At 34.8% G+C, this 13,299-nt stretch overlaps 1 protein-coding gene across 3 annotated transcripts in view; it reads left to right on the forward strand.

Annotated features, from left to right (window-relative positions):
• The first annotated feature begins 6,411 nt into the window (after positions 1-6,411).
• Positions 6,412-13,299, forward strand: part of LOC6042529 (receptor-type guanylate cyclase Gyc76C) — a 152,961-nt gene continuing 146,073 nt past the window's right edge. Inside the window, exon 1 of one of the 3 annotated variants that reach the window (XM_038258300.1) lies at positions 6,412-7,418. The gene's annotated coding sequence lies outside the window, so the exon portion shown is untranslated. The remainder of the gene's footprint in view (positions 7,419-13,299) is intronic. The other 2 variants (XM_038258301.1, XM_038258302.1) reach the window with 2 other exon arrangements.

A 13,299-nucleotide genomic window follows, 5' to 3' on the forward strand; every position in this document is an offset into this window, starting at 1 on the left:
GCAGAAAAATCTAGATATTTGAAACAACAGCTCTAGTCGTTAGGTGGAAATAGAAATGCATCATTAGATTTAAAAGAAGATTCTTTCAGGTTAAAACGAAAAATTGCAATAATCACATAAAATTTAAATTTCAACAAGGCGAAACAATTTTAATATTTTGTAAACATAAACTCGAAACATTGTTTAGCATAAACACATTTTCCTGTTGATTAAAACGAACTTTTTTTAATGCAAATTCAACAGAGTATTTCTTTTGAATCAACTGAACTTATCTCTTGAAACAAAATTTCCCAAAATACGTATTTTTTTTTTATTTTCGAGATTTTTTGATATGTTGAGCCATAGAGAAACATGGTAAAAAAATCTGCCGACGAGTTATAAATTTTTGAAAAAATATTGATTTTTTGAAAAAATCAAAGTTTTATGCAAAAACAAGTTTGACATTATTTTTAATGCAAAATTGAATTTGCAATCGAAAAGTACTTTACAGATTTTTTGATAAAGGGCTCCGTTTTCATGATATAGCCACCGAAAGTTTGATTTTTACGAAATATTTGCAATTTTTCAATTTTTAAAAATAGTGACCATGAGTGACCACTTCTAAAAATATTTTTTTTTATGTTCAGAAAATTCGCTATAAAATTGTCTAAGAGACATTGAAGATTGGACCTCGGGTTGCTGAGATAGAGCCGCTTTAAGAAAAAGAAGCACGAAAATTGATGTTTTCTAAATCTCACCAAAACAACCCACCATTTTCTAGTGACCATATCTCAGCAACTTATGGTCCGATTTTCCGATCTTTTCCCGAGGTTCAATCTTCAATGTCTCTTAGACAATTTTATAGCGAATTTTCTGAACATAAAAAAAAATATTTTTAGAAGTGGTCACTCATGGTCACTATTTTTAAAAATTGAAAAATTGCAAATATTTCGTAAAAATCAAACTTTCGGTGGCTATATCATGAAAACGGAGCCCTTTATCAAAAAATCTGTAAAGTACTTTTCGATTGCAAATTCAATTTTGCATTAAAAATAATGTCAAACTTGTTTTTGCATGAAACTTCGATTTTTTTTTTCCAAAAATCACTATTTTTTTCAAAAAATCATAACTCGGCGGCAGATTTTTTGACCATGTTTCTCTATGGCTCAAATGTTGCGGATTTTTGGCCCCTAAAACATATAAAAAATCTCGAAAATAAAAAAAATACGTTTTTTGGGAAATTGAGTTTTAGTAAAAAAAAAGGTGATAAAATAATCTGCTTTTTTTTTTCGTGTACCTATTTTTTTCTCAAGAGTCCTCAACAATACCTACAACTTTGCCGAAGACACCAAAGTGATCAGAAAATTCACTCAAAAGTTACAGCTGTTTGAATATTTACATACCATTTTTGTATGGACAGCAGCCAAAATTGTATGGAGACTTGTATGGGTGAACCAATGACGCAAAATAGCTTATTTGGTTATAGAGAAGGCCCCCACAAAGTTTAAGTCAAAAAAATGGTCGAAATCGGCCGATTTCGTAGAGAGTTGCTCTATGGCAGGCTGTTTAGGTTTATTTATTTATTTTTGGAAGTTCAGAAACTACTGGATCGTCCAACCCAGAGAAAGTCCGGCCCAGAGAACGGACCGGCTAAGTGATTCAAGGGACGACGGCTTGTCCCGGAATCGTGGTCTCCGGTGTCGGGATGCAGCGGTGTTGTGGAGGCTTGCGATGGATCTTTGACTTTTTGCCGGACGGATGGTAGGTAACCAGCATGCGTTGCTGGCTACGTTGCGGACAGGCGTCTTCAATACTTGTTAGATCGGTAAATAAAATGAAAAAAAGTGATCAGAAATGGTTTTTAGTCGTGTTTTTAACCGTTGTACATAAAAATTTACATAGGGCTTTAGTACCCAATTAAATTTAACAAAACTTCGGGACAATGCACAGAATGGTCAACCAAACAAATAGCGTTTGTTATTGTTTACAAAGCGTACTCGATTTTTTGCTTATTCATTGTCAAACATTAAAAAGCGTTTTTCTCGGAACGTCAAAGAGCGATGTGCGACAAGATAACATTTCCTAGTTCTTTTTTTCTGAACACAAATTACAAGTTTGCCAATCAGAAAATTACCAAGATGAAGATTTTCGAATATTTCTATACCCATTTTGTGTGTCTAGTTCGCCACTTCATTTGGAGAATTGTATAGTTAAACTGAATGAAATTTGTATGAAAATGACTTCGTTATTATAACAAGCATTTTTAGGTAAAAAATACTTCAGCGATTTCAGTCGCACTCAAAAATTTGATTTGACAATTTTTTCTTTTTGAAAACTTTAAAATTAATCTTTATGCTAAATGAATGACGCAAATGCCGAACCAACAAAATCATTGCCAATCTCACTTCTTCACACGATCCTTCGTTCGCCACATGATGCCTACATTTTTGTGTGTTTTGTATGCATCTTTTTTGCTCCTTCTGACTTGCATCTGCATTGCTTTGCCCTGCACTATACTGGTACCGAACTCGCAGCAAGTTCTTATCAGTAAACAACACGGCGCTCGCTTGTGGTGGTGGCAGTCACGATCGTTTCTCTGCATCTGTGTGGCCAACGAAACTGCACAAAAATCAAAACATTCGCTGGTGGCGTGCGTCGGTCGGTCGTTTTGGGTTCGGTTCTCATCATGGCATCATCGCAAACACACACTCACACACCGGCAACCACTTGTTGCGCGTGAATCAGTATCATGAATGACTGACATGAATGATGGTAGAATGTAGACAGTGTGTGATAAGGCTGTTGTGTGGGTGACTGTCAACAGGTAACTCACATTTACCTGTGTGTGTGTTTGGTTGCCAGATATTTGAAATTTTGTAGAAAAGTGTACTGCCCTTGTTTTCATAAATGTACCATAATATGTATTTTTGCCACGTTTGAGTTATTCATCTGGAGTTTTGAAAAGGTGCAATAAACCAAATTTCCAGTTTTTTTCTTTTTGGGTGTTTTTGTAACCGCCTTGAGTCAGGGGTGTTAAAAAACACCCAAAAAGCAAAAACTAAAAATGTGGTTTATTGGACCCCCTCAAAAAAAAAAAAAAACTCTGGTCATGTAGTTTGGTTTAAAATCGTGTGCTCTTTAAGATAAACCCAAATAAACCAGTTCGTTGTTTTAGAAAAAAGGAGGAAATCCAGAAAACTTAATTATTGCGAACATGGGCTCCAATGGCACAAAAATTGCTTAAACAGTTTTAGAATAGAAACACTTTTTTTAAATTCTGTAGAATCAATAGATTTAAAGCTAGAAATTTTGTGTCTTCAGCAAAGTTGTTCAATAGAATACTGCCGAAAATGTATGACTAATCTGTTCAGTATTAATAGGCAGTTTTTGAAAAAATATTAATATTTAGGACCACCCTAGTAGGGCGTCTAATTTTCCCGGGTTTTGAATTTCATGGGAAAAATATTCTTTTGAATCCCTGAAATTCCCGGGTTCCCAGGAAATTTTTAAAACAGTAATTCTATGTTTTCATTAGATTTGCTTCAAATCATAGAATTAGCTCAATACTATTATTTTTTGATAATTTAGACTTCAATTCAAACAAGGATATTAGGTTTTAGATAGCTAAAAATAAATTTAAAATTGTTTTTTGTTCTTTCTTGTGGTTTGGATTTTAAATGAGCTACAATTTTCAATCCAATGTGATTCAAATTGAATAAGTTGCTTATTTATTATATAAATAATTTCTTTGAAGATGTCTGAGTTATACCAGTAAATTTAAAATGTTAGATAAGTCTAGAATTAAAAAAAAAATATTTTGAAAATTATCTTTAAGTCACTACCGCAGCAAGGTAATTATCGGGACTACAGTTTGATGATGATGATGATACATGTTACATGTCGTGGATAGTGCAGTGTGATGTCTAAAGCACTTATTATTTGTATTTTATTTTTTAAATACAAAAAAAAAATGAACAGAATAGGCCAAATCAACTGGTGATTTCGTTTACATTTTTAAATCTCTGTGAAATTAATTTAAATAAGTACAATTTAGTTGAATAAAAGGTCAGAGTAAATTCAAACAAAATAATTTATTAGGTATCCACATATGTTTGAAATCGATTTAAATCATGTTTATCATCAAAAACAATTTATTATACAGTTTGTAATGTCTTGAAATTATTCTCAGCTACCACAAGTTACAAATCAATAAAAAAAACCTTTTGCTGAAGCAAATTGTATTCATTTAATTTCATTTATTTTATTCATTCAAACAATTTTCAGAGTGCCATGAGTTTCGGTATATCACGATTTGTTTTGCCGTAGAAAATAATTGAATCTTCATTAGCATTTTAGAGTTATTGTTTGATGTTTCACTAGGTATTTCACAATTTGACGTTTTTTTTTTATTTTGTGTTCCTTTATCTAGGTGAAATTTTTACCATGCATTTCCTTTGTCAAAAGAAACATTTTGCATCATCATTTTTTTTCCATACAAGGCTCCATACAATTTTGCAGGCTGGTCATGACATGACCAGCATGACGTGACATTTTGCATGAATACAAAATGGGCATGTCATAATTCAAAAGTCTGAATCTTGAGAAGGGATTTTCTTATCGATTTGGTGTAGGATATTTGACCCTATTTTGGGTCTACCAAACTTAATTCAATGAAATTGAGCATTTCACCAAAACTGGCAGAAATCTGCCACTTAATAATGATTCGTGCAATCATTATCTTCATTTTGGTGGGCTAGAATAATTTACTTTTTTCTCCTAAATTAGAAATAAAGCAATAAAAGTAGCACTCTTCCCTTTTTTCTTGGCAAATCGCTAGTTGCCCATTAGTTCGAAAATTTTCACCACTTTTGCTTACCGCTTGTTGACGCTCAGCGTCACGGCTTTCATCGCTCAGCAGGTGGGTTGCACAGTCCCGTTGCAAAAACAATTACTGAACTGCCACCTGTGGCAGGGATGCCACTTGGTTTTTGAAAATGTCTGTAAAAAAGTCTGTGTATGTCTGTGCATTTGTCTAAAATTCAAATATATCAATTCACGGTCATTTAAATCCATCAGAAACTGCGTTTTTAAGCATTTGAAGTCTAACGAAATAAGTTTCGACAAAAAAGATTACAAAATATTAATTTAATGAAGTTTTTTAAAAGTCTTATACCTCAAAAAATGTCTGACACAAGCTCAAAAGTCTGTGAAACACAGACAAATCTGTGTATCTGGCATCCCTGACCTGTGGGATATATTGTTATTATTTAACTATATATCCCACACCACCAAATCAATAAAATAACTGATTAAAGTTACTTCGTCCATTTCGGAGAGAATGGCTCTATATTCAGTCCATTTGACACTTCTACAAATTGTGACAGTGTGTGTGCGCTTTTCACAAGTGACAGTCTTTCTTGCATATTACGGGCTTGTTGTTTTGTTAAAAACAAAATGTTTAATTATGTTCAAAACTCGTAAAGAATGATATAAAAATCATGTCCAAGCTAATTATGCACGTAATGCAATCGTTCTAATGTTGATTTGTGGCTTAAAACAGCACAATGATTGAGCATGTTTAACGACAGAATTTGTGCGGCTGTACTGTTCGAGCTGGGGCTGAACCGTACGTCAAAAAAGTTCGCCACGTGCTTCGAGATTTCAACCAATCAGAAGGTAGGCCGACAATATGCACAAAGAAGGTCGCAATATCCCCAAAATAGGGACAATAAATGTTTTAGTTTCTTGGGCTTATACAGAAATATAAAGTATTTTCGTAAAAAATGTGATTAAGTAAGAGCATTAGCATTAAAAAACCAACTTATTCATGTAATACATGCAAGGCTGCCTATAGCAGCCTTTGAGAACACATCAAATTAAAAGTGCGCTCGACTTAGTAGGCCCAAAATAGGAACAAATACCCTATTTGACAAAGTAATAGTTATAACTATTATATAATGACTTTTCAGAAAAAATAAAAATAATGAAAATATTTTTTTCTCGATTTTTATTTGGCTTTTAGTTGAAAATGATCGTATAGTGTCATTTAATTTTTGAAATTTGTTGATATTTATTAGGGGACTAGGCATTTTTTGCGCTTGAGTTTAGGATTGAGCAATATCTGGCACTTGAGTTAGGCATTTTCAATGAACGAATTTTTTTTTGAAATCGAAAATATTGTGTAAATAATATTTCAAAAATCATATTGGATATAAAATGTTGAGGCTTGTAGCTTGACAACGATTAACGAATTTTACAAATGTTACTGATTTGAACGAAAACACTGAGTCTGGCAACTCTTCTCACTCAGTGGCGTATCCGATCATCATCGTCATAACCATCATCAACGCTGACTGTTGGTGAGAGTATTGTACATTCAGCACACACACCATCATTAACCAACATCAGCCCAGAACAGCCAACTCGGAGTTCGCGTTGGTCAGCCGTCGTCAGTCTGGATCGACACTCGGTACGAGGCGAACGCGTTTTCTAGGAAGCAGCAGCCACAGCAGCCGGAGCCGGAGCAGCAGTTGGATCCCTCTCTCTCCTCCCCCCGGAAGTGTGTGCGTGTGGGTGCGTGTACTGATTTGGTTGGTTGTTCCTTCTTGGTGGATTGTTCATTGTGGGTTGGCGAGGATCTTCTCCGTCTCTCTCTCGCTCCCATACCTTGCCGTGTTAGTGTTCTTTTTGTGGATGTTAGTGGATTTTTTTTGGGATTGGAACAGTGCTCTAAGAGCAAGAGAGTGCGATCAGTCAGTAGTTGGGCAGAGTTGGAGCCAGAAGTTGCCAGAAGAACAACCGTGTAGACAAGAGGATTTTTTTTGGGGAGGACGAAGCCATAGTGAACTTGGCGAAGACGACGACGACAGAGAAGAGAACAACGAGAAGTGTTCGTGAATCAGGAGTTTAAGTTATCAGTAGTGTACATCAGTAGCAGCGCCGTTGCAGCTATCGAAGACAAGGAAGACGACGGTGCAGTAGTCGAAGAAACGAGAGCAGTGAGAGTGTTTGAACAAGTGTGGTGATCGTGGCTGTTAATTTGTTGAGCAAACAATATTATGCATTTAAGAGTAATACACGCAAATTAATACTGAAAAACGTGCCAGTTACGAAAGTGTTTGGCGACGTGAAGAACCTGTGCAGCAGCAACAGCAAGTGCAAAACAAGTCAAAAAAATTCTACAGGAAAATTATTAAAAAAAAAAAAAAACAAGTGCGATAATCGACACTGCTGATCAAACAGAATCAAAGTCAAAGTCCGGATCAATGAACCACCTCAAAACGGCCTCAACTTTGCTGGACCCTGAGTCTAATCAACTTTGAGCAGCAGCAGCAGCGACCTAATCAACTTTTGAAGGTTCTACAAATCATCGTCGAGATTCATGCAAAACGGCACCACGAAAATACACAGAGAGCGATATTCCACGCACCACCAGCAGGGTTAGTACTTATTTTGACCAAATCTTCGTCCGAACCCCGTCGTCTGTATTGGTGAGCTAGCCCCAGCAGTCAAAACGTGTCGTTCGCATGTGATCGCCGCCTCTGTATGTGATCGTGATCGACCCCCGCACCCTCTCTCTCACTCTGGCCACTTGTCAGCAATTTCTCCGATTTGCATGATCGTCAACGCCGAGAGCTTTCGAAATAGGTTGCCCAAAAAGATCCGAGTCAGGTCACATATTCTGACCACCATCGGCCGATCCGCCAAGATTGTGGCAACTCACACTTTGAAGCGAGATCGCGATCGCACCACTACACCCGTGATCTCTTTCCCTCTCAGATTTGGAGGAGAGCGCACCCACAGTGAAGAGAGAGTGTGATCTTTGGTCAGAGTTGCCAGCGCGCGTGCGGTGGGTGAATGAAATGTTTCTCTTCCTGAATCATTGGGCCAGAGGCAGGTTGATTTGGAGGGATCGGACACGATCGTGGTTGTTGAGGATCTTCGTGCGTCATCGGAATCGTGCTAATGGGATTGAATTATGGTTTTGGGTTTGGGGTTTGCTGCACAAGACGTTGCAGATCAAAAGCAAGTTTCCAATAAGTTCCTCGTTCAGTTTTTCGAAGCGAAGTTTCGAAGCGTTTTCAATTTGTGTCTTATCTAGTTTGCTTGTTTGTGATAGGCTAATACGTCCTTAATTTTTTTTGAAAACTAATTGCAATTGATTGCAATATATTGCATCTTCCATGCCTTTTGCAATGAAATGTTGGAATTTTGGCATGTTATTTATTTTTTTATATTTTTCTGCCCCTCTTCGCCGAGATAAAGAGTCAAAAACTTTGAAAAATATTTAAATCGGCCTACAGTGATTTCTGTAAAATGGACGAAAAATACCCCTAAAATATAGTTTTAAAACCTTTCTCGTTCCAAAACTGTAAATCCATAAAAACATGTTCATTCTTCGGCCACTAACAAAATGAGTTTGGCGAGTGGTTTTCAAATGATGGAAGCTACAAATTCCAAAAAGTTGGCGTAGACATCTCCCAAGTACTTTGGCAAAATAGCATTGAAAAAAAGAACGCATCAAAACATACAAAAATGTTATTTTAAGACGATTCCTAACCCGTGCACGTAAAGCGTTTTCCAAAAAGTAAATTTAAAAGTTCTTTCATTTGTAAAAAAGGTTTAACAAAATATTCGATGTGCTTATAAGATTTCCTACAGTTTTTTGTTTGGATTGTGAAAATCGGAGCAATACTCTGAGACTTCTAAAAACGGTTAATAAAGTATTTTTGATTTAACCAAACATTTGTTCAAACTTATTTGGCAGCGTTGACAATTTTTTGAAAGAAAGTAAAAACATAAATACAGGAAAATTGTACAAACCTAAGATCTTTTAGCACCCTTCGACAAAGTTATAGGGAATTTACTTTCCTACAAGGAGCTCAAAATTGGTACACATAATTTTGCATTTTTTAATTTGGCTCAAACTTTGTGGGGGCCTTCCCTATGACTAATGAAGCTATTTTGTGTCATACAAGTCATCATACAATTTCGGCTGTTGTCCATACAAAAATGGTACGTAGATATTCAAACAGCTGTTACTTAAAAAAAGTGAGTGAATTTTTTGATCAAGGACTATTGAGAAAAAATAAGTTCACGAAATACTGCCGTTTTTTATTAATTTTTTTTTTACAACAACTTTCTTTCCCAAAGTATGTGTTTTTTGATTTTCGATATTTTTTGATATATTTTAGAGAACAAAACCCCTAAACTTTTGAGCCAGAGAGATGTATGGTCATAAAATCTGCCGTAGAGTTATATTTTTTTTAAAAAATAGTGATTTTTGGAAAAAAAAAATCGAAATTTAATGCAAAAACACAAAAAAATCATGTAAAATAGAATTTGCAATCTAAAAGTACTTTACAAATTTTCAATGTTAAAGCATGAAACATTTGTGAAATTTTCTGATCTTCTCGGAAGCAATTTATTGTTTTTTTTATCAAGACTAACATTTCAAAAGGGCGTAATATTGAATGTTTGGCGCTTTGAAAATGTTAGTCTTGATTCAAATTCTTTTAAAGTATTGTTTTCGAAAAGATCGAAAAATTTCACGAATGTTTCATGTTTAAACATTAAAAATCGGACCATTAGCTGCTGAGATATCGACATTAGAAAATGGTGGGTTGTTTGGGTGAGACTTAGAAAACTTCAATTTTCCTGTTTCTTTTTCTTTAAGCCACTGTATCTCAGGAACCAGAGGTCCAATCTTCAATGTGTATTAGACAATTTTATAGATTTTTTTTTAACTTTTCAAAAATAAATTTCAGAGATGGTAACTCATGGTCACTCTTTTTAAAAATCGATAAATTGCAAAATTTCGCTGAAATCAAACTTCCAGTGGATATATCTTGAAGTCGGAGCCCATTATCAAAAAATCTGTAAAGTACTTTTCGATTGCAAATTCAATTTTACATAGAGGTGGGCAAAAAAAAGAGCGAGCCGCTCAAAGAGCCGGTTCACTAAAAAGAGCAAACGAACCGTGGCTCAGAAAAAAGAACCGCGGTTCTTTTTAAATTTCGGTCTTTAGAAAGAACCGTTTCAATATGGCATGACTTTTGTTATAAATATAATTTATTGAATTTCCAATGAAAATATTTTTAATTTTTTTTTGAGAATTGAAAATGAAATTTCAATATTTCAATGCTGCTAATAAAATTTATCTCAAAAGAAAATGATTGTCTAAACAAAATGAAAAAAAAAAATCATTGTACATCTGATTGTACACTAAAGTTTTACCAGAATACGAAACTTTGAAAAAGAGCGAAAGAGCCGTTCAAAAGAGCGGTTCTTTTTAATGAGCGAACGGAACTGAGCGGCTCCTAAAGAAGAGCGGTTTTGCCCAACTCTAATTTTACATCAAAAATTGGCATCTATTTTTTCTCAATAGTATAAGCATGAGCATGAGTATGAGCATGAGAGACAATTTTTTCTCAATAGTATAAAAACACAAAATAGCTTCTTTGGTCATAGGGAAGGCCCCCACAAAGTTTGAACCAATTCAAAAATACAAATAAAATCCATTTCCGGTTTTGGTAGAAATTTGCTCAGTAATCAAATCTGGAGTTTTTTTTAAAAGGTCCAATAAACCAAATTTTAAATTTTTGCTTTTTGGTTGTTTTTTATCACCCCTGACTCAAGGCGGTTTCAAAAACACACAAAAAGCAAAAACTCGAAATTTGGTTTATTGGACCTTTAAAAAAAAAACTCCAGAAATGGTATTTTCAGGATGGTAAAAAAGGTATTCACCTTATATTTTTCAGCACTTGTCGTTTTAATCCAACTCTGTTGTCCAACGCGACAACGAATGTTGCTCAAAATAAGAATAAAACTTTTTCTATTTTTAGAGGATAATTGCTCAAAAATTGTAAAAAATATGCGCCCCATTTTAAATATATTCGCACAGGAAGCACACAAAGTGTACAGCTTTATTTGGGTTTTCAGAATTCGATCAAACAAGCAAAACCTGGCTGTTGAAACCGGCACCGACTCCAAATCAAAGCAGGTTGATTCTCTTTTTTCAGCCGGGTAATCTCTTAATTTGTTTTAAAATGCTCAATTGCTCGAAAACGAATTTATCGAATCGCAATTGCGTTAATTTTCAGGGGATTTCTCTTCTCATTGCTATGAATAATGCATTTCCGTTCGATTAAAATCCCGACTTTACGTTGTTAAGTTCAACAGTGGAAACGCATGGTTGCAAAAAATGTTTACCATCGAATGTCCGTCCATAATTTCCCGGAATTCTCCGTTTCAATCACGCTGCTCATTTTTCCAGGAAATTTCGCAGGTAGTTCCACGGCACTTTCGACGAGCTTCAGACTAGTTCGTGTAGTTTGCTGTGCGAGATGTTTCTGGGCCCGATGCAGCGCGCTGATAACACCACTTCGGCTTCAGAATACACACCATCTTATCTGGCAACTTCGGGTGTTTGTACGTCGCGGAGTCTTCTCTTGCGTTGACTAAGGTTCCCCCCGCTGAGTTCAGTCTGAGCTGTGGTTGTTGTATTGGTGTTGATGTTTGAAACTATTGTTGATTTGGAATGTTTTTTTTTTCTAAATTAGAACAAGAATTATTTTTAGATCAATATTCCACTTGTTTCATAAAACAGTCTAATGTTTCTCATTTTCAACAAATTAAACTGTAATTTTGCCTGATAATGACACCGCGATGATGATCGCCGTCGGTCGTGCAATCATGAGTTTTATCGAGCACATTTACACACACATAAATGCAGTGCAATATGGCACGGAGAGTTTTGTTTGGATTCCCGATTAGCAGGTCTTTTTTTTGCTTCTCAATGTTGATTTTATTGTTGTCGTACACATGTGCGGTCGATCGCGCGCTCTCTCTCTCTCGCTGTTTTTTTAGCGTGTGGCCATGAATGTCGGGGGTGGTGTGAGTGTATGTGTTTGTTTGTGGTGGCATTTTCGGGCTCAGATTTGGCCGTTTTTCGTCGGTTATTCTTGTTAAATGGATTTAAATTATACGTGGATAATCGTGCTTTGTTTGGTTAAGGTTAAAATTCTGTGGGAATTGAACGGATGTTCTTATTTTGAATCAATTTGAATATTATTTCATTAGTTCATGCTTTTAAAAGGAAAAATGCTGGATAATGTTCAGTCTAACAAGATAAAGACAGTTTTAAGTCATTACCAAGCATTAAACGTCTCCATCAGACAGAGTTCAACATAATTCAATTTTGAGCACCAAATTGTGCACCTCAAAATTGAATATTTATAGCATTGCTTATCCATGGATAAAACGATGCAAATGTTTGTGCTTCCCCAACTTTGTAAGGCAAAACTCGTTAAAATATTCTTGCAGAAATTGAAATGGCTCCCGCATCAAAGTTGTCAGAACTCACCAGCTGTTTGTTTGATTTGCAAACTTGCCGTCGGGAAATAATAGCCAGAAAATGAAAAAGCTGTGTAACCTCAATACCAAGCTCAGTTGTTTTTGCATCGAGAAAAGCGACCAATAAATACAATGGTTTGGTTAGAATACAAAAGACATTTTTTATGCGCTGGATTAAAAAAAATACAAAGAAATAATTAAAAGTGTTTTTGTTAACTAGTTTGATGAATGTTATATTTTTTTAACTTTAAAGTAAATACTTAAAATATGAAAAAAAAATCAAATCAAATTATTCGCTATACAGCATTGCCTTGGCGTTCTCGATTAGAGCAATTCTCTAAAATTTCGGTCATTCGATTTTTTTTTGTATTTTTCAATCCGGCTGGCAGCTGTGCATACAAAAATGGTGTATGAAAATTCTGTATCTTTTGAAGGAATTTTTTGATCGATTTGGTGTTTTCGGCAAATTTGTAGGTATGGATATGGACTACAATGAAAAAAATTATACGCGAAAAAAAATTTGTGATTTTTAATTTCACTTTTTGTCATTTAAACTTGATTTGCAAAAAAACACAATCTTATTTTTTTATTTTATTTTTTACATGTTTTAGAGGACATCAAATGCCAACTTTTCAGAAATTTACAGGTTGTGCAAAAAATCTTTTTTTTATTTTTTCAAAAAATCGAAATATTTGTCCAAAAATTTTTCAACTTCATTTTTCGATGTAAAATTGAATTTGCAATGCCATGCAAAAATCCACTACAGTATTTTTTATTGCAAATTCAATTTTACATCGAAAACTGGAGTTGAAAAATTTTCGCGACCAATATTTTGATTTTTTGAAAAATAAATCTGAATTGATTCACCAAATCATAACTCGGTCAAAGATTTTATGCCCATTCTGGAAATTTCTGAAAAGTTGGCATTTGATGTTCTCTAAAACGTATCAAAAAAAAAAAAAAAAT

This window comes from Culex quinquefasciatus, chromosome 2, assembly GCF_015732765.1.
Source record: "Culex quinquefasciatus strain JHB chromosome 2, VPISU_Cqui_1.0_pri_paternal, whole genome shotgun sequence".
Lineage (NCBI taxonomy): Eukaryota > Metazoa > Arthropoda > Insecta > Diptera > Culicidae > Culex > Culex quinquefasciatus.